The sequence below is a fragment of the Rousettus aegyptiacus genome, unplaced genomic scaffold (genome assembly GCF_014176215.1).
Source record: "Rousettus aegyptiacus isolate mRouAeg1 unplaced genomic scaffold, mRouAeg1.p scaffold_m13_p_14, whole genome shotgun sequence".
NCBI lineage: Eukaryota > Metazoa > Chordata > Mammalia > Chiroptera > Pteropodidae > Rousettus > Rousettus aegyptiacus.
In genome coordinates this window covers 52,508,506-52,516,204 of record NW_023416289.1, presented here as the reverse complement: position 1 = coordinate 52,516,204, position 7,699 = coordinate 52,508,506, and positions in this window count along the sequence as shown.

Sequence of the window (7,699 nt, the reverse complement as noted above, 5' to 3'; positions counted from 1 at the left end):
CATCCATCAAATAGGCTGAGAGGAAGACTTAGATCTCATACCCAGGGTGCCGGGTAGGGAACCCCTGCCCATAAACAGCACCCACCGCCACTGATCATGATAAAAATAAAGAGCTACCTCTCTAGACTCCAACGCAGCTGGAGTCGATGCCTGCAAATGTTGGGTTTATTCAATGAGGTTGTAAAGGATGGAGGAAGGGAAGCTGATTATCTGTAAGTGGCTGCTTTGTGACCCGTTCTGTCACCCCCGCCAGACCCACTCCTGGTGGCCTGGAGCGGCATCTCAGACCCAGTAAATGCCCAGGAGGAGCCCTGCTGGTGGTGGGTGGGTATGTGTGTGTGTGTGGGGGGGTGACTTCCTCAACTTTGTCCCTTCTGTCTCGATTCTCAGTGCACCTGCACAGATACCCTTTCCAGGCCCTCGACACCCTGGGAGACTGGCTCTGCTACAGGGCAGGAGAGCCAGGTGAAGGCCTGTGCTGTACTGGGTGGTGCCTCCCCAGAGACCATGACAGGCCCCAGCACGATGGCAGCATGAGGAGGGCTTAGAGGAGTGTGCAATAACAGTGGTCTCTAGCCAGATGGGAGCTCTACCTGCATCCCGTTCAGGGCAGGGCAGCTCATGCCATGTGGTCTCACCTGAGCCCATGGGAAGGTACCACATTGTCCTTCCCCAAGTGGGCCCACAGGGCGAACCTAGAGAGGGAGAAGGATGAGTGTGGCCAGGGCCTCTGCCCCAAGGCTCACAGGCATCCATCCTTAAGGGGCCAGTCTGGAAATCAATGAGTGACCCAGGACTGATGCGCCATGTAGAACTAGGAGTGCATGCCCTGCTGGCCTGGGCCGCTGGCTCTCAGCCCAGCTGAATGTGGCTGTGCAGAAATGCTGGCCAGTGGGAACATCTTCAGGGCTGTGTCTGGCCCACGGGCCACCAGTTTGAGACCTAAGCTCTAGTCCACCTGGCACCTGACACCTGACCCCTACGACTAGGGGCCATCCACCCTCAACCTGGATGTGTCTGATGTAACAGAGAATTCACTGTCTCAAAAGCACTCCTCAGAGCGTTGGGGTCCCTGATTTACACACACAGGGCCCCTAATCAGGACAAATCTGCCCCCACTCTGACATGATGACCTCCCACCCATCTTCAGGTCATTTTCATGACTCTCATCTCGACCCCTGAGGGCACCAAGGAGAATGTTGGGGGAGGGGCTGAAAATGACAATTTATAAATGGCCTGGCCTCGCTGAGCACACCTGAGTCACCTCTGATCCAGACCAGTTTGCTTTCTCCATAGTGAGGGGATTGGACAGGCTGCCTGCCCTATCAGACCCCTAGCCTCTCCGTCCCGGCCCAGTCCAAATGGAGAAGCGCTTCTCTCCAAGGATAGGATTCTCTCCCCTGCCTTGTGCATCCCGGCCTCTGCTCTCCAATGCCCCTACCCCGCCCGAAGGCCGCTCTCCCTGAGGGTCGGACGCCAGTCCAGTCCAGTTCCCAGAGTGGTATCGAATGCTGCCCGCTTCCTGCCCAGCATTCTGCGGGCTGGGCCAGGCTCCGTGGCCAAGAGGCTTACTCACTCGTGGAACAATTTCTCCTCTATATGGAAAGAACATATGCTTTTCCTGCTGGGGGAAGAGAGGGTTTTGAGTAGCTTTGCCGAGACGTGGAGAAAAAGGCAAACATTGGCCTGGCCCCAGCACCCTGACTTCCAGCGACGTGCTGTGTGTTTCGTGGCAGAACCGCTGGCCTCTGTTCCCAGGTGCGAAGGGGAGGCTCGGAGAATGCTGCTCCGGACCTTGGCTTTAGGACACTGAGCTGGTCCCTCGATCAGGGCTAGACATCCTCACAGCAGGGCCCGCAACCTTGATGGCTTAAAATAACAGAAACGCGTTTCCTCACAGCTCGGTAATCAAGGTGTCGGCGCTGAGGAAGAATCCCTTGCCTGCCTCTTCCAGCCTCCGCAGCTGCTGGCATCCCACGACGTCCCACGGTTTGTGGCGGTATCACCCCGGTCGCCGCCTCCATCTTCACAGAGCCTTCTCCTGTGTGTGTGGCGGTCTATCATCTCCTTCCGCTTCTCTTTTATAAGGATACTTGTCACGGCATAGTCAGGGGGACCAGCCAGATGACCCAGGATTCGCTGTCTACCACAGGATCTTTAGCATAATCATATCTTCAAAGGCCTTTTTTTTCTCAAGTAAGGCAACGGGTCATAGGGATTTGACATGAATATGTTTTAGGGGGATATTTTGCAGCAGGAGTGATCTGATATTTTGCAGAGGGAGTGATGGGATATAAAGAAATGGGAATTTTTGGACTATTCCCCAGGGGAAATTCAGAAAGGAACCAATAATAGCAGAAAAGGGATTGCTGAATAGCAATGAAACCGACTTGAATCAACCAGCATAACTTTTTTTTTCATGGACTTTTTCTACAAACTTGGGAGACTCAATTCTGTGTCCCAAATCTTATTTTCTGTGATTCCCTATCACTTTGATTAGCAATTAAAAAAAAAACACACACACACACATACTCATGGAAATGGTGTAGATTTTAGGCATAACGGGAAATTAAAAGATATGAGGAAGATAGTTTGGGTGAATGTAAATCAAGTAAAACCTGAGTTACACATTTAAATTCTGACCAATAGAATTTGAGATAACAAACATCATAAGGGACAAAGAGATATTTTATGAATTGACAGAAGGAACACAAATAAGACATAACAAACATAAACATATACACATCTAACAATATGGCCTTGGAATACATAGAGCAAGGTAATCCATTTCTATCTTGCAGAAATGTTCTATACCTGAGCTGTGAATATAGTAGCCACTAAAACCATGTGTCTATTGAGCACTTGAAATGTGACTAAGGCGAGCGAGGGATTACATTTTTAATTCTGTTTAATTTTAATTAATTAAAACTGAAAGAACTGACTACTGGCTACTACATTGGACAGTGCGGATAAAGCAATTAAAAAGAATTATGAGGAAAAATAGAGCAATGAGAAGAATTGGAAATATTAATGTATTCCTCTCAGAACTTGGCCGACGAAGAAAGTTAATTCTGAAGTGGTAGCAACAGGTTTCTCCACAATTATAACCTTTATCATCTGAGTTTTTACTTCCTGTTTTGACCTCTACCCCTCAATAAAAAAAAAAAAAAAGTTGTACTGTTTATACTGCATGATAACAAATAGGCATATTCCACTGTTTACTTAACTGATTTCATCCACGGTCATCATGATTCATGTATTATCATGTTCATGGTATTAGAAAAATATTTTCCCCTCTGGAACTCTGGGTCAATATTAGGATGTTCCATTGGACTAAAGCCAATAAACAGTGAGTTCCCCTCTGCAAACTCTTCATCTCTGTTCCTTTGACCCCGGGCTCCTCTCAAGCTACTGCCATCTCTCTCTTTCCCCAAGCCAACACTGCCCCAAGAGAAGGCTATGTTTACTGTCTTCTCTTCTCTTCTCCTCCCTCTCCAATGCGCCGGCTTCTGTCCCTAAGACTTCACCGAAACGGCTCTAACCAAAGCCCTCGATGGCCTGCACATGGTCAAGTCCAATGGGCTTTTCGGCATTTATCGTGTGTGACTTCTCAGCAGCGTGTAACTATGTTGAAAACACCCTCCTAAAACGCTCTCTTCTCTATTGTTATTATTCCTTTAATATGATTCTCTCCTGATTTTTTCCAGCTCTCTCCTCTTCTGCCTGCCACTTAAATATCAGTATCTCCTCAGCTCTTCCTTCTCAGCCATCTCTGCTTCTCACTCTGCCTAGTCTCCCTGGGAAGTTTTACTTATATCCATAACTCTAATTACCCCTTTAGATGATGACTCATTAGCCTCTTTCTTAAATGCTAAACCTGTCCGATGGGACTATTCACAGGCACTTCGAACTCTGCGTCCCCAAATTCTACGCAGCATCATCATTCCTGCTTACTTTGCTGATGTATCTTTATCTTGGTTTTATGACCCTTCCGTCCATCCAGTTACTTAAGCCAGAAACCAGGACTCCCCTTGGCTCCTCCTTCTTTCTTTCACTTCTCATATCCAATCAGTCTCCAAATGCGAAAGATTCCATTTTCGAAATAGCTCCTGCATTTACTCTCATCTTCATTGTCTTAGCTCATGACCTCATCATCACACTCCTGGATTAAACTCTTTTTCACTTACCCCCGACCTACAATCTTGCTTTCCTTCACTCCTTACTTCACACCATCTTCCCAGAAGCCGAAAACTTATCCTTCTCCTGCTCAAAATATCTTTTCGTGAACAAGTCTCGTGGACATTCGTTGCACGGTACTAATTTCTCCTTCTTTTGGGAATACCACTCCGATATTTCTTTGAAACCTACTCCTTCCCTATAGTACGCAGACCTGGTGGGCTCATAAGTCAGGAGCTGCCTTCCCAAGCTAGCCAATTGTTCCCTATATCCAAGGGCTTTAAAATTTGTGTGGAGTGATTCAAGGGTGCAAAGATATTGCTCATTTATTCCAGCAGCCGCACTTCTGACAAATCAGAAGTTCTCACCACCTAGATTCTTGGCACTTTCCTAGTCTCTGTTCTTTTCCAAGCCTAATTCATGAGCTTCGCCCCCACACCCCCTGCCAGGTTTACAAGTTACGGAATATTCTTCAAATAAATCCCTTTTCTGACGAAGTTAGCCAAAATGTGTTTCTGTTGCTTACAATTGGGAAGCCTGTTCCAAAACGCAAACTCTACGATGAGGTCGACAAGGCCCTTTAGTGAGGGCGTCCGCCTGCTCCTCCAGTGTCACCTCGAGTCACGGCCTCCCTGTACCGTCCACTCCAGCCTCCAGCACGACACACCCAACACACGGCAACTAGGAAACTCCTCCCCCTTTAACCTCCACTTGTGCCACGTAACTGACACCGGAGCACAGCATGGCAATGAAGTGCCACCTGAAGCCTCAGTCCCCTCATCTCAAAAATGGAGATAATAGCCAATCATTTTAGATATCACGGTTCTTGGTTTCAACCCACAGAAAAACACCTCTAGCAACTTAAGCAGAAGACAGCTCTACTAGAAGGATGCTGGGCGGCCTGGAGAAAGGTCAGCGAGAGACCAAGCTCAGAACACAGGAAAGAAGGAGGGGTATCTGGCAGCCAGGGCACAGCCAGAGGAAGGCTGTTTCAGGCACCAAGGCCACTGGCGGTCACCTCAGGCCCCAGCAGAATGAATTCTGGTCCGACCTTGTATCTGTGTATCGCTTGTTCCCTAGGTATGTGTCCAGGCCCCACTTGTAGGGGCAGATCAAACATCTACCTGGCCTGTTAAGCTTCTTAGTGAGAGTGAGGCCCAGTCTCTCCCCAAGACTCATGCAACGGGGACGTCTTTAAATACAGGAGGAGAATTCAGGTGTTCGATGGTCCCCCTCCGTGAAGATGTCCATCTCACAATGCCACTAGGTCCTTAGGAGGATTACACTAGATAACATGAGACCCAGTGATTCTCGAACCTCCCGCCTTTAGGGAAGAAATGGAATCTATCTCAGTCAGGAGGTCCAGCCCGGAGCCTCGGGCAGCAAGCTCGAGTTATATTCACTCAATAAGTACCCACCATGCACCAGGCTCTCTTCTCAGCAACAAGAGACAAAACCCCTACTTGGTAAGTCTATATTCTAGTGTTTATCTTTGAAGCTCCATGTTTTACGTCGAAGTGAGTACAAATTTCTGCATTTTATTTTATAACGGGACTATAATCATACACCCATGACATATCAGGGCTTGTTTCGGTACAGAAGCAATGGCTTCCTACTAATGAAATGGGCTGGTGGCTGCCCTGCCCTATTTGCTTGAAGATACAGAAAATTGTCTTTATGTGCTTATATTCAGGCAGGTTCCTCTTGACGCCAAGAGCAAAGCTTAAACCGAGTTTGTGGGAAGGGAAAAGAAGAAACTGGGGTGCCAGATCCCACAGGAGTAGGGCAGATGGTGGGAAAGATGATGGGGGGACCCAGGGCCCTGCCAGCCTCTAGGCAGGGCCCAGAAACGGAATATTCTAGAAATCCCTCCTTCTGCCTGAGCACCAGAAAGAGTCACACGTCCTTTGTTTTAAGGGGTTCATGTAAAAAGCAGTCATAGACTGGCAATGAGAGTGCTTTTGGGGGGCGCTGGTTCTGGGCCGGTGGGCAGCTGGTCCTGGCTCGGCGTGGACTTGGACTGCTGTGGTCATCAGGCAGCCTGGGGACAGTGTGCTGCTGGCAGCAGTGGGCAGCCAGGAGCCCGAGGGGCGGCAGGCAGGCTGTGGCAGGGACGAGGGGAGTGACCTCCCCTGGCAGTAGTGCTGAGGTATGTGGGGGCCAGACCTAGGGTGAGGAGGAAGCCCAAAGGGATCCGCCCAGCCCACGAGCAGCCTGGATGCCCAGATGGGTGGTTCCAGAGGGCTCTGTCGCCTAAGGAAACTCACTCTCCTTCCCAGGCAAACCGCTGGAGCGATTTATGGAAAACAGATGCTGGCCGAAGTGGGGGCGAAGGGATGGGGTTGAATTGACTTTCCCCCCTTCTCCCCAGCCCTGGTCAGAAGGAGACCCAGCCTGGCTATAGAAGACGCCTTCAGATTACAGCTCGCACGTTTCGTCAGCTAAAACGAAAGTCCACGAGGACCTGGGTGGCGGTGGGGCACGGGTGGACACAAGACTCCTAAGCGGTAACACTGCATGCCAGGTGCCGCTCTAAATTCATCTTTTCCCCCCTGCACCCCGTGGACTCTTCACCCAATGTCCCCATTTTCATAGACACCGAGAGGTTAAGTGACTGACCCGAGATCACACAGACAGTAAGTGGCAGAGCTGGGATTTGAACACAGGCACTTGGCTTCGGGATCTTCAACCCCGCCTGGGATTACCCTTGCACCTTGCACCCAAGAGGGAGAGGGTAGCTAATGTTTTTTCAGCACAACCTATCTGACTAGCTAATTTACCTCTGCTTCATTTCATCTGCAGATATATTATTGTCACCCCCATTTCACAGATGGTGAAACGGAGGCTCATACAGCACATTGTATAACTTGCTCAAGGTCATATAGTTACTCCATGACAAGTCTCCTCACTGCAAAGCTCAGCACCTAACAGTACCTCACTAAACACTGAGCCCCTTTCCTGTTCTCTGAGCCCAGGAGTCATCTCCCATCCTCATGTCTGTCCTGGTCTGGCCACAGCGCCCCACTGCGGGGTCCTGCGGCAATGCCCCCCATCCCAACCAAACCACTTCCTGTCAGCAAGCTAGCCAGAAAAAGCCAGAGGGAGCGTGGAGACCTTACACAGGGGCTGACTGGAGCCTCGTCGCCCTCCCCTTGGCCCACCCACCTCCCTACAGGGACCTTCGGACAGGAGCCAGCAGCACAGACAAGGACCGCATGGATCTGCAGCCGGCAGCTGGCCCCTGGGGCGGGCAGCCAGGTGCCCGTGGCTGCAGGAGAGAAGGGCCCCTCTTCTCTCTCCTCAAAGGTGGATTGAGAAAGGCTGGCTCCATGATTTTTCCAAGAAGCTTGTCTAGAGCCAGAGAACGGGAACATCTGTGCTGTGGGCTCTGTTCTGGATGCGGCTCAGGCCACAGTCTGGGGCTGGCGTCAGCTAAAGACAGCCCTGTGTGGAGGAGGCTCCGGCCTGCTGGCCCGTGGGTGGGGCCCTCTGGCTGGCCAGCTGATGAGGGCAGCCACTGGCC